The sequence below is a fragment of the Camelus ferus genome, chromosome 14, assembly GCF_009834535.1.
Source record: "Camelus ferus isolate YT-003-E chromosome 14, BCGSAC_Cfer_1.0, whole genome shotgun sequence".
Lineage (NCBI taxonomy): Eukaryota > Metazoa > Chordata > Mammalia > Artiodactyla > Camelidae > Camelus > Camelus ferus.
In genome coordinates, this window is record NC_045709.1 from 15,535,551 (window position 1) to 15,556,360 (window position 20,810).

The 20,810-nt window shown below is 37.9% G+C and overlaps 1 long non-coding RNA gene across 1 annotated transcript in view; it reads left to right on the forward strand.

Moving 5' to 3' along the window:
• LOC106729344 overlaps positions 1–20,810 on the forward strand; it is a 368,780-nt gene that overhangs the window by 66,020 nt on the left and 281,950 nt on the right. The window lies entirely within an intron of this gene.

Below are 20,810 nucleotides of genomic sequence, written 5' to 3' on the forward strand. Positions count from 1 at the left end.
CCAGGCTACCAGTGATCTCTACAGAAACTACAAATTCCCAGTGATTGTTGCTTAAAGCATAATTCAAGCTAGTCAGTGCTCTTGCAAAGAAAGTCTTGAAAAGTGTGAAATGTCGTGGCCATCTACAACGTTACGTTGTGTGTGTGTGCGTGTGCACACATAAATATGAATAAGTTATAAATGAAGGGGAGCCAGGCTCAATTAAGAGAGAGCAAACAGCTTCCTACAATGTCTCTTAATCATTTGTCATATTGGGTCTGGATCCAGATTTTTTGTGGTCTCTGGTAGTTTCCATTAACTTTTCAGTTTTGTTTCTTTTATTTTTTCTCCTTCAGCTTCAAATAAATGAAACTATTTCTTTAAATCAATGAATTTAAGTGTTTGTTCATACTTATTTATTCATACACGCATGTATTCCACCAACAGAACCAAATAAGAGGTTGAAAGTATAAAGATAAATAAGACATGATTCCTGTTTTCCAAGGGCTTACATACACATAGAAGTAAACAAATATATATCAAGGTGTGGTGAAAGCTGTGATATCGGTAGAGACAAGGGTCAAACAGAGATTGGATAAATATGTCTATCTGTGCCTAGGAGTCGGGGAGAAGGAAAAGCTTCACTGATAAGACAGCTGAGTTGAGTTAAGGTTGAAGAGACTGTTGAGGTAGGATAGAAATATCAGGCATGCACATTGTTACTTGGGAAAATACATTCTGAGTTTGATTCTGTCATCTAGCATATTAGTTATCCCTCTCTGTTTTGTCATCTACATGTTTTATGGCTTCTCTGTATTTATTTTTTGCTGATAAAAAATATTCATCAGGTGAAGATAAAGACAAAATAAATTCTGAGACATACTACTGAAGATTTCCTCCATTCTATAACCATCTATTAACCTATCCAATTATTCTTCAAACCACATTTCTCCATCAAATTCACAGGGACATTACAAGAGATCTCTCGAATGCTTTGCTGTGATAAACATATGTTCTGTAATAGTTAGAATGCAACTTTTCATTTGCTTTTTGACTGCAAATAATAGAAAATTTGCATTTGAATATTACTCAATTGTCTTGAATAATAAAAATGTGTATTAGCTTACATAGTAATAAGCCCAGAAGTAAAGCAGCTCCAGGGTTGGTTAATTCAGCAACTCATTGACATGAAGAACTGAGTTCTTTCCATCTTTATGTCCTGCCATCTTTAGTATACTGGCTCATTTTTAGGCTAGTGCTCCTCTTGGTCACAAGATAGCTGCAGAAGTTCCAGTCATTACACCTGGACAAAACACTTTTTAGTATAAAAGTGTACATTTTTCTGTGTCTTTTTGTTTTTCAAACCATTGAAGAAGTCTCCACAGTAGACTTCTATCTTATATTTCATTGATCAGGATTATACCACATGCCCATTTCTAAGTTAGACACTGGTGAGGAGTTATCATGACTAGCATGACTACTCAGTATTTGTTCCTCAGCTGTGAATTAGAATATCCTTCCTAAGCACTTGATCCTAGGAAGCAGGGTGGACAAGTGGAACAAAACAAAACAGGAAACTTCCAGGAAGGAAGGTGTTTGCAGAGGAACGAATTTTTGGTAGGTAACTCTTAGGGCTTCTCAAATATGGACAAATGGTGTGCTTCCTGTATAACATGACATAGTTTATACAACACTGGTTATGTCATTACTTCCTGGGAACAATAATGTTCCTAGCAGAAAATGTGATTTTTCTGCCTGCTTCTACATGTCAAAAGCAATTAATGTAAAATTTTAAGAGATCGTATTTCTGAGTTTTCCCACTATTATTTCTTTATTTACCATTTTGTTCCCTGTTACTGATTGGTAGTAGATGACTGGCTATGACTATCGAAGGTTTTTTTAAGTATAGTGGAAAATTATGTCTATAGACTTTATGTTGTCATGACTGGAGTGTTAAACTCCTTTGGTATTATGGAGCAGTATGAATTCATTATATTTTAAGAGTAGCAGCTACCCACTTGAGTTATTTATGCATATATCTTGTCTACCAGTTTCTGCTTCTTCCTTTTAGTACAATCCTTATACATGCCCAGCATTTAATTTGGTTGAAGGGTTTATACTTGGGATACCAGGATGTGTATTGGAACATTTGCGTTTTATAAAATTTAGGACCAGAAGCCTTACAACATAAAGCAAAGAACCCCAGGCGAACGGAAACAAAGACTATTTCCAAGTGTGGAATTTCAGACACCGATGAGTAGAGATGAGGTCGGTCTTGGCCCTTGAAAACTTATGCCACGTAAGATGCCTCCTCCTTCACTCACTGGATAAGGATGCCCTTGTTGGGTGTAATTACACACTGACCAGGAAAGAACAAAATGGTCCAGGGAACACTGGGGCACCACTTCAATGTCTCCTCCAAATTTTGAAAAAATAATTCTACAATTGGAAAGTCAATTACATTTTTTTCTTTTTTATGATAATGGAAATGAAAAAGCAAGCCTCCGTGTGATTTCAACCTCTTGTTGGAAGCTGAATGGTTGCTGATTGCTGAAAACTAAATTCTGTTTTATTTACCTAGTATTACTGTTGTTACTAGGAAACCATGTTTCATAGTTTAGCATTTTATTGTGAAAAATAAAATGTCCAATTATTGCAAAGGTATCTTGATGTGTGATTTAGCCTTTTATGTTTGAAGCCTCTGCATGTTTTTCAGAAAGTAATTTTATGGTGAATTGGGTGACACGTATTTAATTTCTTTTCAAAATTATTTATCGGCCTCCTTGAAGCTGATTTATATTTTACATCTTAACCAATTTATCTATTATTTTTTTAAAATTTGCAAAAGTGTTCCAGAATTGAGGAACTTCTCTAGTGAGTCACTAGTTTTAAGGTCATTGTTACATTTCTCTCTACTTTGGCTACCCCAGAGCTGTTTGGTTTTTTGGTGTTCAGTGCACTTCTTTGATGAAAACTGTGTGAACCCTGAACTACTCATTGTGTTAAGTGCAAAATTTATTGGTCCTATTTGATTTATAGTGATTTATTATTCTTACAATACAGTATACCCTTGGGAAACTACTTTGCAAGCATGTATGCATTTTCACATCTCTGTTGAAATTTCCTGTAAGATTACAGATGAATCTGTCATTTTCCAAACTAACTCTTCGGAATGTTCAGGGGGGTTTTAAAGCAATACCGATACAGTAACAACAGCGACAGTGGTGACAGTGATATCTCAGATTTATGTTACTCTTTCCGAAGAATTATCTCACTTGATTTTGTGCTTATAATAACCCTATGTAAATATGTGATGAGATACTATTATTCCTGTTCTTACAGGTAAGAAATTGGATACTAGGACAAGTTGAGTGAAGTTTCCAACATCAGACAGCTGGTAAATGGTGGAACTGGGACTTGAACTTAGGTTTTCTGACTCTACACCCAGTGCTGCTGTCTACTTCTGTGATACTATTACTGCGTGTTTAATGTATGTGGTTGTTTATCTGTATTCTCTAAATTTTGGGGGAAGTGTTTCTTGTTGCAGAGATTTTACCTGAAATATTTATTTTCAACCAGTGACAACTGAAATAGATTCAATTCAAGTATTTATTGAGTGCCTACAGCATGCCAGGTTCTGTGTTAGGCTCTTCTGCTTACATTTCACCTATACTACCTCATTCAGTACTCTTAAGGGATCTGCCAATTCCATTTCAACTCTAGGACTGTTTAATTATTGAATGTCTGCTGTATAGAAGACACATGTTTGTAGAGGCTCTTAACTTCTGCAGATAATGAAATTAGTTAGGCTTTAATGTTTCTTCTGCTTAGAAGTTAGGCCGGCAGCTCTAAATTTTAAAATTTAAATGACCTCTTTGAAGAATTCTAGTAAGATTTATAGACAGATTTTTTTTTCTATAAACTTGTATTTGCAAGTCCTGAATTTCTAATTCTTCATTTCTGTTTGGAATTTTAGTAATCATATAAAGATAGTCTGTTTGCAGTGGAAGTTACGGTGAGATTGGACACTTACACGTCAGTCTGTAAATAAAGATCTGGAATGATGGTTTGGATTTGGTTATCTGGCTTTTGTTTGGCTATTTTTATTGAAAGAGATATTGATTTTTCAAAATATAAACAATAGTAGTGTCTCTGCCAAATGATTAAGGTGATTGTTTGTGATTAGGACTACTTTTTTTAGCCTCTCAGCATATATGCAGCCACAGAAGCACACTAAAATCTGGCAGATATATTTAAAATTGGAATTTGGTGCCTTGCTGCTGGGCTACTGAGACATGAAGACCAGAGTCAGGGATTCAGCACCTAGCATTAGGAAAGGTAGGTGGCAGAAATGCAAACATTAAAGGACATTTTTTCAGCAGTGGTAATTAGAACCCTAAGTGGGTCACCCTAAGTGGTCTTATTAGCTGTTTAAAAAGGGGTGCTATTACAGTCCTCTGCCAGGTCAGGGATGTGTGTGTATGTGTGTGTGTGTGTAGGGAATGGGTTGCAAATATTATGATCTGACTCCCTGTAAATAAATCCCATAGGAAATGTCTGTCTGTAACAAAACCCTAAAATGTGTGGCATTGGCTTTGGGACTGCGCTGCAGTCGGAAGCCAAAAAGACCTTGAGTAAAATGTCAGTAAAATCCTCAAGTGTGTGGAGAAAAGCGTCAGCAGAAGTCTAAGGGGCCGGGTGGGATGGTGGTGACAGAATGCATCACAGGCAGACGTTCTTTCCCAAACTGCTTATATCCGAGAAAAGAAAATGACTTCAGTTGAGGCTTCTTTTCAGTGGATAAAAGCAAAACAATGTTACTCTTTGGGTTCTGAGTGAAAATAGCCTACATTCTCTTCATTTCTGATTTTTGCATATCAGTTTTTAGCTTTTTAAAATAGTTTCACTTATATGATCCTATTCTATATCTTAAACAGCCTGCTGAAGTAAGCAGAGCAGCGTTCGCTGTATGATCCCACTTTAAGAGAAGCAGATCAAGAGGATAAATAAGAAACACGAGTCACGTAGTTATCTCAGGGCAGAGGCAGTGCTAGACCTGGCTGTCTTCAGTCCTGATCCCACACAGGATGGTTCCCCATAGTGGGTGGTAATTTAGCACTTGCTACCATTTGCACAGGGGCAGGGGTAGTCCGAGGGGCTAGGGAACAAAAGACAGGCTAAGCAGACCCCATCTGACTGCTTCTCAGTACTTCCTTCTCAGAACACACATTCTGGGAGAAACAGAACATCATGGTTGTATTGACTTGTTTTTCTTTCCTGTCCTAGCTCTTTATATTCTGAGTACGGTTCCAAGTAAATTTTGCAGGCTCTGGAGGGTTGGTTTTTGCTCTAAGAACTTCAATATTTGACAAGTCTAGAAACTGAGAATCTGATAAGAAACACCATCAATACAAATTGCTATTAGATTGCTTTTATATGGTTTCCCTACCATTCATACTTAAACGTGAATCCTGGATACAATTCATTGGTCCAATTATATGTGGTATTGCTTTTCTGCATAGGAAGAGCCCTCAGAGGAGGAGGGCAGCAATTTGGGGATGGGTCTTTAAAGCAGGTACCTTTTGCAAGGCACCTGCTCCTTTAAAATAGCTGTAAGACTGATTACAGGTTATTTTTTAACCTCTGAGGTGACGCAAATAGAGTTTTACTCATACTGGAAGATATCAAGAAGTTTGCAATAAGGAAGGGTAAGAGGTAGACTCTTGAGCTTCGGATCATCAGAAAACTACAGGATAGTTTCTGAACTGTATTAATCTCTTCAGTTTTCTCCTTTACTGGAGGACTGGGCCACTGCTTCTCCAGACTCCTGATTTTCCAGAGCATCCCTGTCCTGAATGTTTTCCTCCAGTAAACACTAGAGTAATTTTTATCATTTACAAAATCAAAATTGAATCATGGATCACATGTCTGGCAGCCTTCTGCCTTAAAGAAGTAACACCAGCATAGCTGAGAGCCCAGTGAGCAGAGCCCTGGTGTCAGGGCAAAGGAGGTGCAGCAGAAACAGCTGTCAAGACCTTGCAAGGGAAGCCTGTGCTGTGTGTGTGGCCACTGCGGGTTACCATGTGAAACGATGCCGTCTACGCAAGAGCAGTTTGTAAACTATAAAACGTTCTACAGATAGGAGCTGTTAAATAAATCGATCTCAGAAGGGTGTTCTGAGAGTTCAGACAGTATCTGTGTCCTCTGGAGCCAACATTATGTATGTTAATATTGTAATGAAGATCAAATATGAAGACAGTCACCATCAGTGATGTCAATTATATTTAACAAATTAAGTTGGTGGCATTTGCTGAAAAGCATGGAAGGACAACATGCCATTCTAAGTTTGTATAAGTCAAAAAGTCAATAAAGTACCTCAATCCCAGTGGAAATTTGTGGAACAGTGGCTCGCCCATATTTTACAGAGAAAATGAGGTGAAGAATGTGTACTAGAAACTTTCACTTCCTGCTGCCTGGCTCCTTCGGGTGGACCTCCTGCCTGTGTGACCACACTCTCCCTGTCTGCGGGTGCTGGGCCAAGGGGAATTCCTGGCTCAGGATTGGTCCACTCATTGCTTGCTAGTGACCTGAGACTCAAGTAGCTAGTCTGGCTTGAAAAGATGAGCCACTACCATCTACTGTTTTCTCTCAGGACAGGGAACCGAAAAATGCAGCAGAAAGTCACTAACTTAAGGATCTACAGGCTTAAAGAGGAAGCTATGTTTATGGTCATGTTTAAGATGGGTAAGTAGAGAAGCTGAATAGTACAAAGGAGAATGAAGGAGGCGTTCTAAGATGCACAGAAGTGGCAAGAGAAATGATGTTTGGAAAGTGACTCCTCCTCAAAGTTACCTTGCATTCAACCCATCCTCTGGCCTGAGTGTTTCTTCTTGGTTTCCTATGATGATACTTCATTGAATTTGAAATAAATTCCCCTCCTTTCTTAAGAGAGTTTGAGTATTCTTGATTTATAAGAGTCTTAAGTGGAAGAGAGAATTTATTACTGGAGATTATCGTGTTAATAATTGGGGCAAAAATTGGGCATACATCACCTTAAGACCTCTCCTAGCTCAAAGCTCCATCTTTTCTCCCAAGAAACTTTCCCAGTGTTTCCTAGGATCCTCCTGAAAGGCTCAAAGAATGGGTCAGATTTTGTGGATTCCAAGCACCATAACAACTCCACTAAAAGAGAAAGCTCCGGGCAACCTTCAAATTAAGCCACGTAGGCAGTCACCTACTTTGTTAATGAACATTGCTGTTTCACTGGTTTTAAGGTAAGTATAATTTAGATCAATGCCTTGAAGAAACACTAAATTATCACTTGGAGAGCTTTTCATTCTCTTTCAAGAGCCACCCCTATCTTCACTGTAACAACTGTGCTTTTTCTAGGGAGACTATGCCAGCAGTAACTCTTCATGTATAACATCATAGGTTTCTGTATCACTTTTGTTGTAATGTAATCCAATTCATGTTTATTCTATTTTACAATTAACTTGGGGAAACCAGGAGCAGTTGAACCACTAGAATGAATTAAATCTATAAGAAATTTTTCATCTTCAAGAAATTTATTCTGAAGTGCAGTTCTTTAGATTTCTGACATATTTGAATCAAAGATTTGAGAACACTAAAGTTACTGTCAGTTATCACCAGGGAATGCATTTAAAAATATTTTTCAATTTGGTGATCACAAAAGAAATACATTTAAAAACTGTCAGTTCATCACCTTGTGGTTATTACTAAGGATAAAACATGTTGTAATTTTACATGGCAGAGTTTGTTATAGAAATCAATTTTGCCATTGTCTTCTGGGTATTGCAAATACAAAGACCATATTAAAGTTGAGAATTTATAGTAATCTTTTGAAAGAACTCTGGGATAAACTAGACTTGTGAATCTGTATGACATAGACATTAGACATGTGACTATGGAGTTTGTGGATGAATGGTAGAATCATTCAAATGTCTTTAATCTCCTCTCACACCTTCCCATTCATCATTTTGAAAATGGTGTGGAATATGACCATCATCTATTGTGCAAAATGGCTTAGGAATCACAGTGGCTACATTTTCTAATGTGCATATAGGGCATTTATTCTTGCATATTTAAAGGCATTAAATTAAAATTGAATATATTAAATTTAATTTTACTTGCATTTTTAAAGAAGAAAAAGAAACTGAAGTAAAACTTAAGAATTTTCTTTGCTTCAGGTAAATCTTTTCTCTTTTTCCTTAGAAGTAGTACTAGTTCCTCAGAGATTCATCTGGCCTCTGGTTCAAGATAGAGGACTAAACATTCCTTTATTCACATCTCTTACTAAATTCCATGGAGATGCTAGGTAAAACACATAAAAGGAAACAGAGTCATTATAGGCAGTGAAGAAGGTGATGCAGTCTAGGGTATCAATTAAACAGACAATTTAGTAGAGAATTTCTAGAAGATTGAAAATGATGGGATTATACTGAGAAATAAACTATACTGGAGGGCACTTCACGTATGCATGTATGCACAAAAATCTGCAGTGGAGACTGACCCCTTGCAGGGAGAATGGTTCCTCACTGAGAGACTTGGAGACAGCATAAAGACAGAACCAAAGATGCTAGGAGGGCCCTATAGAAATGATGAGTTGGAAGAACAGATGTGCTAGTCTTCCCTCCTCCATCTTTCCTTCCTACTCTCCTCCATCATCAGTATACACTATTGATCAATATACAACCGGAGTTCCTGGCCTCATGTGTTTAGCCTTAGACTAAACTCTGGGAACTGTACATTAAAGGAATTTATTGCTCTATTGAGGTGTAGGATTGGTATAGGCACAATGGATATAACCCTTATAATTTTAGCCTAATGAGAGAGGCTATGTGAGTTGAGGTGGGTGTTGGCCCAAGTATAAATGGCTGCTTTATCTCCAAGCACCTCCGTAGAATGCTTGCTTGCAGCCAGCCCTCCCATTAAGGGAAACAGATCTTTGTACTTGCAGAGATATGCCATCCCCACTGCCTTCATTCATTAATATGAATGGGTATCTTAGGACTGCCAGACATTTGAAGAAATAAATAGCACAGAGAAGCAGCAAAAACAAGTGGCCCAAAAAAAGAAACTGACAAATCTCGGACAATGAATAATTTTTAAAAAATCATTTACTTGATATTCATTTAACAAACATTTCCCACCTATCTGATGTGTTCCAGACATGGTTACAGGCATTCATCAGTGAATGAAACAAAGATCTCTGCTTCATGGAGCTTACAGTCTAGCAGGAGAGACAGAAAATAAATACATAATAAACATAAGGAATATATAATTTATGTAAGATAGTAAAGATGAAAATAGAACACACAGAACCGTATAAAAGGGATAGAAGTATTGGCGTGGGACAGAATGAGTTATAGCTTTAAACTGAGTAGTCAGAGCAGGCATTCTTGGGGAGATGCCTTTTGAACAGAGTTGAAGACAGTGAGGGAGTCAGCCAAGATGTAAGCACTTTCCAAGAGGAGGGAACAGCCAGTGCGATGAACCTAACAGAGGAGCGTTTTCCAGTATCTTTCAGATAAGCAAGGACACATCACTTTCAGTTGCAGCAGAGGACTGAGGCAGAGTAACAGGCGAGGAGGGAGATAACGCAGCCAAGATCTTGTAAGGATTTGTAGGCTTTTACTCTGAGTGAAATGGGAAGCCCTTGCAGGAAAAGGAGCCCAGAAGTTACATGATTTGACTTCATATTTAAAAGAATCATGCTGACTGCTGTGGGGAGGGCAGGGCAAACAGAGAAGCTGGAGACCGTTCAGAGGCTGTTGCTGAAATCCAGGCGAGATATGATGATGACTGGGACTAGGATGTTAGCAGTGGGGACCTGGGAAGTGGCTGTATTCAGAGTATGTTTTGTGGGTAGAGATGGCAAAGAAACATCACACCCTTCTTAAGAGGCTACAGTGACCTGATGGAGGAAGTCCAAGGTCAGTAACCAGGTGACATGAGCTAACAGAACAATGGAAAAAACTTCGTATATAAAAAAAATGAGAACCCTCGGAGAGCTGCAATAAAATCATAGAAAAAGCCTTTCTGAATATAAGAACCCTCTAATTTCCAAAATTAAAAACTCACTAGGTGAACTGGAAAAGAGCCAATCCATTGCTGGTCGTTATGGAAGATAGATGAAAGAAATATCTTAGTATGTAAGGAAAAAAACACAGATAGAAATTAGGAGGGAATCATATAGACTTGGAAGATAGGTTCAAGAAGCCTAGCTTGTGAATATTTAAGGATTCCAAATGGAGGAAAATATATAGATTGGGAGGGGAAGCGAAAATTCAATAAGTTCTAGAAGAAAATATCTCTAAGCTTAAAAATAAAAAAGTGGAAAAAAGAGTTGATATCATATATTGAAAGGATTGACAAGGTCCAGGCATAGTAAACACACTTAGACATATCCTGATGAAATTTCTGAATTCCAAAAATCATGAGAAAACCTTTTAGAATTCTAAATTCAAGGAAAAACAAAGGAAGGATAACCAGCATCAGATTTCCATTTGCTACACTGAGAGCTGAAAGGCAGCCTTCTGGGAGAAACAGACTGTGATCCTAGCTAGGATATTGCTTCTCAACAAGAATAAAAGAAAGTCAATTGATTATCTATCTATCTATCTATCTATCTATCTATCTATCTATCTATCCATCTTCTTACCTCAATGGATAATGATAATATTACTGAAAACTGACAATGCAAGTGTTAAGTAGACTTTAAATTAAGAAACATATTCTGAACTATCTTGGTAAAATCCAGGAAGAAGTTGAGGGTTGAACAAGGAAAGGGAGCTGGTGGTAGGAAGTAAAAGCAATCTCAAGTTTAATTTCCAGAGTTGGAGGAATGTTGTCAAATATAATATCTTGATGGAAGTAATACACCTTGTATGTCATCAGCCAACTTGAAAAGCATTGGAGAATTTCCCGTTAATATTAGTAGGTAGAGGGGAAGGGATTAAAAAAAAAATGACCCAGACAACAAAAGTAACAAAGTGGTTAAAAGGAAACCACAAAAGCTACAAGTAAAAACATAAAGAAGATGGAAAACAAAATGAACTATGTTACTTTTCAAGATAATTGTGAACTAACTAAATCTACCTACCAAAAGATGGACAGCATTAAGCTGGAATAAAACGTAAATTCAGCTATATGTTCGTTTTTAAAGAACCGACTTAAATCAAAGTGACAAAGGTCAAATATAAAACCCCATTAAAAAAAAAATACATTTCTTGCCCTTTCAGGGCACCAATAGTTTGTGCTTAACAGAATGCCCATGAGCAGTTCAAGATACTCCAGCAATATTTCCATGTGGAGCAGAGTTCTGGGTTCTAAATCTTCCTTGGGAATTCTCAAGACTTAATCTGATCCGAGGGTACAGAAACTGAACCCATAATTAGCCAGAGTTCCTACAGGTTGAGAAAAATAAAGAAGAGTTAAACTGTCCCATTTTTGTGGGGACTTTCTCTGTCAGTCGGTTCCACTAATAAAGACTGTGCCCTGGTCTTCCACTTTCATAGATTTTTCAATATAATCACATTCAGATGAGGTTTTGGAATTTGTAATTTTCATAAGCTCCCTGGTGATTTGGAAATGCAGTTGGGTTCAGAAAGAATTCTTCTTGGTCCAGATGCAGCCTATGCTAGTGTTGTACAAGGTAGTAAATAGAGAGCAGAAACAGCACCAGCCTGAACTTTGTATAAGTGATCTCGACAGTCCCAGAATATGCCCTTTGCTTTATGCACACCCAGTAGACATTGCATGCATCAGCCAGGTAGGGGACTCTGGGTGTCTCTGGCCTGACAGTTGACAATGTACCTATGCCGACAGGATTGGGCAGCCCTTAAGGTTAGAAAGATTACTCCAGTTTCCTAAAACTAGATGCTCAAAATAAAGCAGAGAATCACTGTTAGCAGGTAGAAAACCTCTATACCACGTTGATTCAATTAATTATGTTTGCTCAATGACAGAAACCTAGAAACAGGAAATATGTGTTATAAGTTAATTTTTGCTATGTATGCTAGCCAAATGAATGCTGGCATCACTTTCTCTGTTTAAGGAACCATTGCTACTTTTCAGTGTGCTCCTTGATATGCTATATAAACTGCATTTTAATTATTCTCTTTCTTTGGCCTTTGCCCTCTCAGGCTTTTTACAAAAATCAACAGGAGCCTTTACAAACATCTGATGTCATTTAAATAATTTTTTAAATTGTTTTTTAATTGAAGTACAGTCAGTTACTATGTGTCAGTTTCTGGTATACAGCACAATGTTCCAGTCATGCATATACATACATATATTTGTTTTCATATTGATGTCATTTTTAAGAACTAGCTGGTTTGCCAGCATGCATAGTATTATGAAATTATACTTAGCCTGCCCATGGAAGTTTTGGGGGGAAAGATCTATAGTCTAGCCGTCATTTAATTTCAGGCTTAGAGTAATGGAAGGGGATAAAATAATGCATAACTTCTTCCTGTTCTCCACAATTCCCCCCACACTGAGGTCTTGCACTTCCAACAATGACTATAAGACTCCCCCTGGCTTGTGAATCCTTCAATGTCAAAAATTCTATAACCTTCTCAAACAGCAGGTCGTCAACCTTTTATGTTTGCATCATACTTTTGATAACTGAACTTTTTTTTTTTGGACACAGTTAAGAGATTTACATATTCAAAATGGGATATTTGCAAGGTATTACCCCAATTATTTATTGTTCTCACAGAGCTCAATTTTAGCATCAAAAATAGTGGGACAACCCGACATTAAGGGCCTCCTGATGTGATGCATGATGAAATTCACAGCATCGCCTGCGAAGTATTCTTGCCAAAAATACTTAACTGAAACTAATCAAGCTTTTAGCTCTAAATTCCAACCTACAGGAAAGACAAGAGAAGGGAAAGAGAGGTAAATGATTGTTGTATCTTACTCCCCATAATTCTTCACATATTAGTGCCTTTCCATCCAGCCTCAAATCTCTTAGTCTTATCTGTTTTCATTGTACTTGCCTGGCAAAACCCAGCTTTGCTTAAACCCAATATTCCGTTCTCTGAGCCAGCTGCATGCCTACATATGAGCAGCTGTTCATGGCTGGTAGAAAGCACACAACCGTGCTGACTGGTATCATTTGGAATCTCCGACCACAAACCTCAAGTGAGCCCTCGGGACTCCTTGGCAATTCTACTTTCCTCAGACCTCCAAAACCACTTTCCTCTTCCTCACTCTCAACCCATCAGCTTGCTTCTCATTTTACTGAGAAAATAAAAGCAGTCATTAGAGAACATCCTTGTCTTCCCACCACAAAATCTATTCTTCTACCTTCACCTTTACCCTAAATTCAGCCTTCCCTTTTCAAGGGTGATAAACTTACTGTGTTCTTCTCTAGGGCTAACTCCTTCCTTTCATCCCCAGGCAGTGCACAGGGGCTTTGTTCCTGTAACTTTCCCTCTTTTTTATCTGTCAAATTTCCCCATAAATTGGATCAGCATCAGGAAGGCTGTAATATTTTTATCCCTTAATCCTATTGCTATGCTTCACATTATAGCAAAATTCCAGGAAAGCCTTGTCTAAATGCAATGTATTAACTTCTTAACCTCCCATTTTTCCTACTTCACCCCCCACCCACACAAAAAATAAGGAAAATAATATAGTGAACATCTATGTCCCCACTGCCCCACATCAGAAGTAAATATTACAAAGACATTTCAAGCTCTTTTGTGTCTCCTGGATCACAGTCCCCCCCTTATGCCCTACCCCAGAGGTAGCTCCTTCATGTGCCCCCCCACCCCCAGAAAACTGGGATACTCAGTTCCCCTGCTGTAGGAAGACGAGTTGATGATGGCCTCAGATGATTCCCTTCTGAATTTACCCCCCAGGTTGCTCCCAGTAACAGCTGTGCACAGTGGGGATACACGTTCCCATCCATTTCTGTCTGATGCAAGGCTTCTCTTAAAGATGACTTTGGCTTAAGGACTTGTCATCGGCCTGGCCAGACATTCTTACATCCCTGCTGCATCTTCTTTCCCTGTTTCCTTTCATGGGTGCCAATCCTGCCCCAGGTTATGGAGGGTTTTCCTGATAACACTTGCTTCTCCCCCTTTGTCCTTCATGACCATTTTCCCCAAAAGTTTCTCACCATCTAATCCTATTTTGGAGTTCTACAGTAACACAGGCACTCTCCTGATTTTGGTGATTCTTATTTTCGTGTCTGTCTGTCTTTCTGTCTGACTTTTATATATTCACAAATTGTTGTTTTATGTTATTAAGCTTTGTAGATAGCCTTCTGTAACTTTTTTTTTTGCAAGGTGATAGTTGTTTAAGATTTATGTTGAATTATGTAGCTGATAATTCACTTTGACTGCTGTATTAATTCATTATATAAATATAATTTATTCATTCATTCTTCTGTTAATGCACATCTATGTTGTTCCAAATGTTTGCTATTGTAATGGTGCAATGAACACTCTTATCTACCTCCATTGTACACTCCTGTAAGTCTTTCTCTGTGATATATAGGAATTAACTGCTGAGTCGTATGTATGTGCATCTTTGACTTGACAAGATGTTGTCAAATTGCTCTCCAAATGGTTGTTTCAATTTTCACTCCTACTAGCAGCAAATGAGCTGTTCTTGCTTGACTACATTCCTGTCATCTCTTGATATGTCCAATTTTTTTTTGGTTTTGGCTAATATGATGGGTGAAAAGTATCTTACTACAGTTTAAATATGGATTTCCCTGACTACTAGCGAGATAGAGCATCTTATCATATGTTTACTGGTCCTATGGATGTCCTCTTCTTTGAAATATCTATGTAAGTAACACTTTGGCCCATTTTTCTACCACTGGTTTTTCTTATTGAAGTTAGAATTCTTTATATATTCTGGATATCAATGTTTTGTCAGTTACATTTATTACAAATATATTATTCCATGCTGTGACATGTCTTTTCACTTTGTTTATAGCATCTTTTGAATCACAGAAGTATGAAATTTTAATGTAGTCAAATATTTCAATCTTTTCCTTACAGTTCTCTCTCTTTCTCTCTCTATCTTCTTTCTTCTGATGTGCCTAGTTTTAGAAATTCTAGTCTATCTTGAGATCTTAAATATATTCTCACAATTTCTCCCAGAGAATTTAAAATTTGCCTTTCACATTTAGGAATTCAGTGTATCTGGAATTGATTTTTGTGAATAGTTAGGTAACAATCCAATTCAGTTTTTTTTTTTTTTTTAAGTTTGAATAACTAACTAACCCAGCATCGTGTGTTGAGTAGTCTATTCTTTCCTTGCTGATCAGTGATGCCACATACCAAGTATCCATATGTTTGGATCTGTGTATGAGCTCTTTATTCTGCTTTATTGATCTCTTTGTCCATTCCAGCACCATTATCACACCTTTGAAAAATTATTACAGTTTTATGAGTTTTGCCATCTGTTTTTCTTCTTCAAAACTGTCTTGGCTTTTCTTGATTTTTGCATACCCATATAAGTTTAAAATCAGCTTGTGATGTTCCTTGAGAAACCCTGTTAAGAACTTGACTGGAATAGCACTTAAGTACCTAATAAAAATGTGGAAAAAATGGGCATCTTTACTGAACTGACTCTTTCTACACATGAACATTGTTTCTCTCTTGATTTATTCAGGTCTTTAATTCTTTCAATAAAGTTTTACTATTTTACTTCTAAGTCCCTTATATTTCTGTTGCTATTGGAAATGGCCTTAACATTTTTTTCACTTTCCCTTTATTTTTGTGTGTAGTGAGCCCATAGATTCTTATACATCAATCCTGTATCTATCAGTATCGATGATTTCTCTTATTGATTGTAATACTTTGACTATATATTCTTTCAGTTTTTCTATCTGTGAATAAAGACTGTTTTATTTTTCTCTTTTGAATAATTATGCTCAAGCTAACAACTCTAGTATCAATATCAATTTAATCAGGATTTTATTCTCAATCCACTGAAACCTTCTTTTAAAATCAGAGTTGTGAATAGCTTTCATGTTACCAAATCCAGTGGTTGAATCTCTCAACATCGATAACTACTATGCCCTCTTGTTCTGAAAGACTTTCTTCATTTATTTTCTGGAACAACATATTCTCCTGGTTTCCTCCTGCATCTCTGGATGCCTATTCTTAGTCTTATTCGCTGGTTCCCTCTCACGTCCTCATCTGTTAATTTAGAATGGCCCGGTACTGGATCCTTCAACTTCTTTTTTCTGTTTGTACCCACTCTCCAGTTGATCTCATTCAGCCCCATTTGCTGATAACTCAAATTTCTATCTCCAGCACCAGTCTCTCTTGAATGCTACACTCTTTTATCCAGTAGCCAACTCAACATTTTTACTTGGAAGTCTAACAGATATCTCAAACTAAACAAATCCAAAATACACATTTCCTCTCCATCCCCACAATAAGACCCCTCCCAAGGATTCTTTATTTTGGTGAATATCAGCACTGTTTATGTGTTGCTGGGGCCAAAACCTAATCGTCAGCTTGAATTTCCTTTTCTCTCACATCCAACGTTCAATTTATTTGCAAGTCTTATTGGCTCAGCCTTAAAAGTGTATTAATCTGACCACTTTTCATCACTTCCTTTGCCCCAACCTTGGTCTGAGTGACTGTCGTTTTCTTCCTGAACTAAGACAGTGACCTCCTAGCCGGTTTCCTTGTGTCCACCATGTCCAGCTACAGTCTATCTTCTATATAGCAGTTAAAATGATTTTTGTTTTTAAACAGAGATACAATCTGGTCATTTCCTTGCTCAAAACCTTCTGATGACTTCCTGTCACACCTGGAATATAATCCAATGTCTTACTTTGGTAAAAAAAATTCTCACATGAACTCATGCTTGGTAATTTTCTGACCTCATCTTCTGCCATCCCTTCATTTATTCCATTCAAGCCCTATTGGCCTATTAGCTATTCTTCAAACGTAGCAAAGTCGTGCCACCTCAGAGCCTTTGTACTTACTACTTCCTCTGCCTGGGATGCTCTTTTTCTTCCAGATCTTTTCATGAATCTCTTCCTCACTTAATTGAGATCTCTACTTGGATATTAACTTACGAGAGAGGACTTCCCTGACCACTCTCTATAAAATTCCTGCCCCCTCCATCTTTCCTCTTATCTTCTTTATTTTGATTTTTTTCAAAGTACTCATCACTCTTTGACCTATATTTTGTATAGTTATGTGTTGCTTGTTTCCTCAACCAGAATATAAATTCCTTGAAGGAAGACTCTTTCTGTATCTACACTGCTGCATTGTTAGTGCCTAGAGAATTATCTGGAACTAGTAGGGGCTCAGTAAATGTTTACTGAATCAATGGATGTGTGATGTCTCTTAGGACTTACAAAAATGTCTACTATCTTTCTTTCTTTGTACCTGTTTTCCTTTCAGCTCTATGTCACAATTTGAATAGAGCAATTTCCTGTCCCACATATATTCATAGCGAAATTCTCACCTATTTTAGTAAACACACCAGCTTCCTCTAGTCATGATTGGATGATAACTGCTATCTCTTTATTCACAGCAGGTTTTACCTTTGAAGTCTAATCTGCTCTTTAACTCAACATTGTATTTTATATAAAGCACTTTGACTAGAAACAAAAACAAAGTTCACACAGTGGTCAGATTTGGTGGCATACAAGTGAAGGGCTGGCTGTCTAGAATGTGATCTCGGAGAAAATATTCTCAGTGAGAAAGGCTCATTTCTGAGTGTTAAGGCCACAAAAATGAGAATGAATTTTTATATCTTAAAACCACGCTGTAGGAAAATGGTGAGGATGTATTTATTTTTGGTGTTGACTTGGTTGTCTGAAGCCAGTCATCATGGCTGATAGAAGGAAAATCTCCAGGTGGCCTCTTTGTTTTATGGACCGTCATGCCCTCAGCATTGTGTCTATGTAATCATATTGTAGTTGGCCTATGTATTTACTCACACTATGGCTGAAATGTGCAGAGAAAATCTAATTTGGTTTCTCAACACTTTACTTCCCAAAACAAATCTAATCACCACCTTGAACCTTTCTGTGTTGCAGAGAAAGTCGTGAGCTACCAGGAATGAGGTCTCTGTGTCTTTTGCTTTAATGCAATATTGTACTTAAAGTGGTGGCTCTGTGTGTGGAGCATGAGTTAATTGTGGGCTTTTAAAAGACATTTGTTATTAATTCCTTTCAATAAATGATTGAAAAGCCTGTTATTTGTAGATAAATGTTCAGTGTGAACATCTTTATGGTGGCTCTACATATGTCTTTGTGTTACCCTCTGGGTAACCTGTGCTCACCTATGCCATGACGGGGGTGTCTCTTGTTTCATTGGCCACTGCTTCCGCTGGTGGCATCTGCTGCTGACCTCTTCCCCTCTCTGCTGAAGGGACCCAGCTAAGTTTCACAGTCTCCTTGGCCTTTCTGGTGATGACGTCACTTTGTTCTTGGTGTAGAAACTCCCTCTAGGAAGTTTCGTGAATCGATTCTCCACCACTTTGCAGGGACTTCTGAGGATTTTCCATGCTCTGTGGAAGCCAAGCACATCCCAGGGCATTAATTCAGACTTTTAGCTTAACTCTGCTGCAGGACCACTGCCATCTCCTGGGGCTGCCTCCAGGAGGTGGGGGGTGAGGGCATCTGGAGAGATAGTCCCTGCTCTAAGGCTACGGATGTGGCACGGGGAAAATTATCTCTGTGCTTTTGACTCTCCCCCCTGAATCTCACTGGCTCATTAACTCGGACTGGGGTGTGGGGAGACACGAGATGGAAGTTGAGGGGGAACCCCTGACAATCATATGACTGTTTTCCTCCCTCTTCTTCTCCTTCTTCCTCTTTCCACACACCCCTTGAGCTTCGTCTCTTCTTCCTTTCTAACAATGACTTTCCCCATATCATAGCCTCTCCTTCCTTGTAGGGAACTTACTCTGCTACCTGCCTTCGGGCCACAGTACTGGATAGAATTCAGGAAGAGAAGCCACATTTCTGATTATAAGAGATCCAAAAATCTTACCTGTGTTATATATGAAAAGAGCAGTATTAAAAATATTTTATTGTATTTCATTAAAATAGCATGCTAGGTGTCTTGAAGTTTTAGCCTCTGTTCTATGAACAGTGGAGCTACTAAACGTGCATTTAAAGGCTATTGTGAGACTTCAAATGAAAAGAGCAGTGGATGAGCCCGGGAGAAGGGCAGGCTCATAGAAATCGGCTCAGTACTGGCTCACTGCCTCTTTTGCTCCCTAGGAGAATAATGGAATGTTATTATTTTTTTCCTTGAGCATGAATTGTTTTAATTATGGATGTTTTAAAAATGTTTGTTATTAATCCTTTTCTATAAATGATTAAAAAGGCTGCCTCTCTTCTCTGTGCACTTAGTTAAAAGCTTTTCATCCTTAATGTAGGCTCTGCAGAAGAAAATGTTTGAAAGAGGAATTGTGTGCAGGAGATGCCAAGAAGCTATTACTGGTTAAGTAAATGGATACTCAATGTGATTAAGACCCACAAGTGCATATGACCATCATCTCACCAATCACCACAGTTCTTTGTCAGTTAGGAAGAAAATGCCTTATTTTCAATATGAAAAAAGCTGAGAGAGAAGTTATGTGCTTTGCCCAAAATCAAAGCAAATTGATTATTAGAACAGAGTTAGTCTTCACTGACTTATAATCTGGTCCTCTGGTATTTTACATCTATAGGAAGAGTACTGAATTTTGTCCATGTTTGAACTAAATAGCAAGTAGATCCTTTTAATTATTTTACAATTTAGGGCTGAGTAATGCTAATTTTGATTTTAATATTTAACAAAAGCAAAGAAAATCTGTAACTATGACAAAGAAATAGTGCTACACACAATTTCCAAGCCTTGTACTCACCCACTTCTCCAGGCATTTAGTTAAAAGCATTTTAAACTTAATGTAGTCTGTAGAAGAAAATTCTGGAAAGAGGAATGTGTACAAGAGATGCCATAAAGGTGTTGGTAAGGAATAGCTCCAGGAAAATTGAAAATAGCCTTCTAGAAGTTGTAGAGTTTGGGAGAAGCAATGAATGTATTTACCCTCTCTTAGTTGAAAGTAAATAGTCAATGCTAGACACTGAGATTCCCTAAGTGATTTGATTTTTCTGCTTAGTGGGAGTAAATATGGCTAGGAGGACAATTAGGGTGCCTAGCTCATTCTTCAGGGAAACAATGCTTCACTATACTTTGAAGATAGGGCAGACATAGAGATAAAGATTCAGTGTTGCTGCCTCTCCTGCAGCATGGAGCAGACATTGAATTGCAATGACTAGGGTGGGTCACTCTGTTAGAATAATTTAGTATTTATTCATTAGTTAATCATGTGTTCTTTCCTTCAACAGACACCATGCTATGAGCTGAGGATATTAAATAAGACCTAAACTCTTCTTTGGGGATGAGTTTCTGTGTGTGCAAAGATTATCTGGAAAGGTGGAGAGTAGGGCATTAAAAGAGGACATCATTGATCTGAAATCTTGTAGTAACAGCTGTGGCCGCTGGTTGTATAGACAGATGTTTGATACATTACAAGGGAGGTCTGGGCCCTCTTGACCAATCCAAGAGGTATAATAGGTACCCTCATGATCCAAAAAAGAGAGCACCTCCAAGTTGAAGATGTTGAATCAGGTAAGCAGAGGACAACATGAATAGTCATGTGACTTGAATTCACACTTCAACTGGAGTAACTTCTTGGAGAAAAGAGAGCAGCATATACCCTGAGACAACTCCAACAGACTTCTGGCTCATGGGAGAACTTAGTACTAAAATATTTCTCATACTAAGCCAGCACATGATAAAGAAGGGTACTTATTCTTG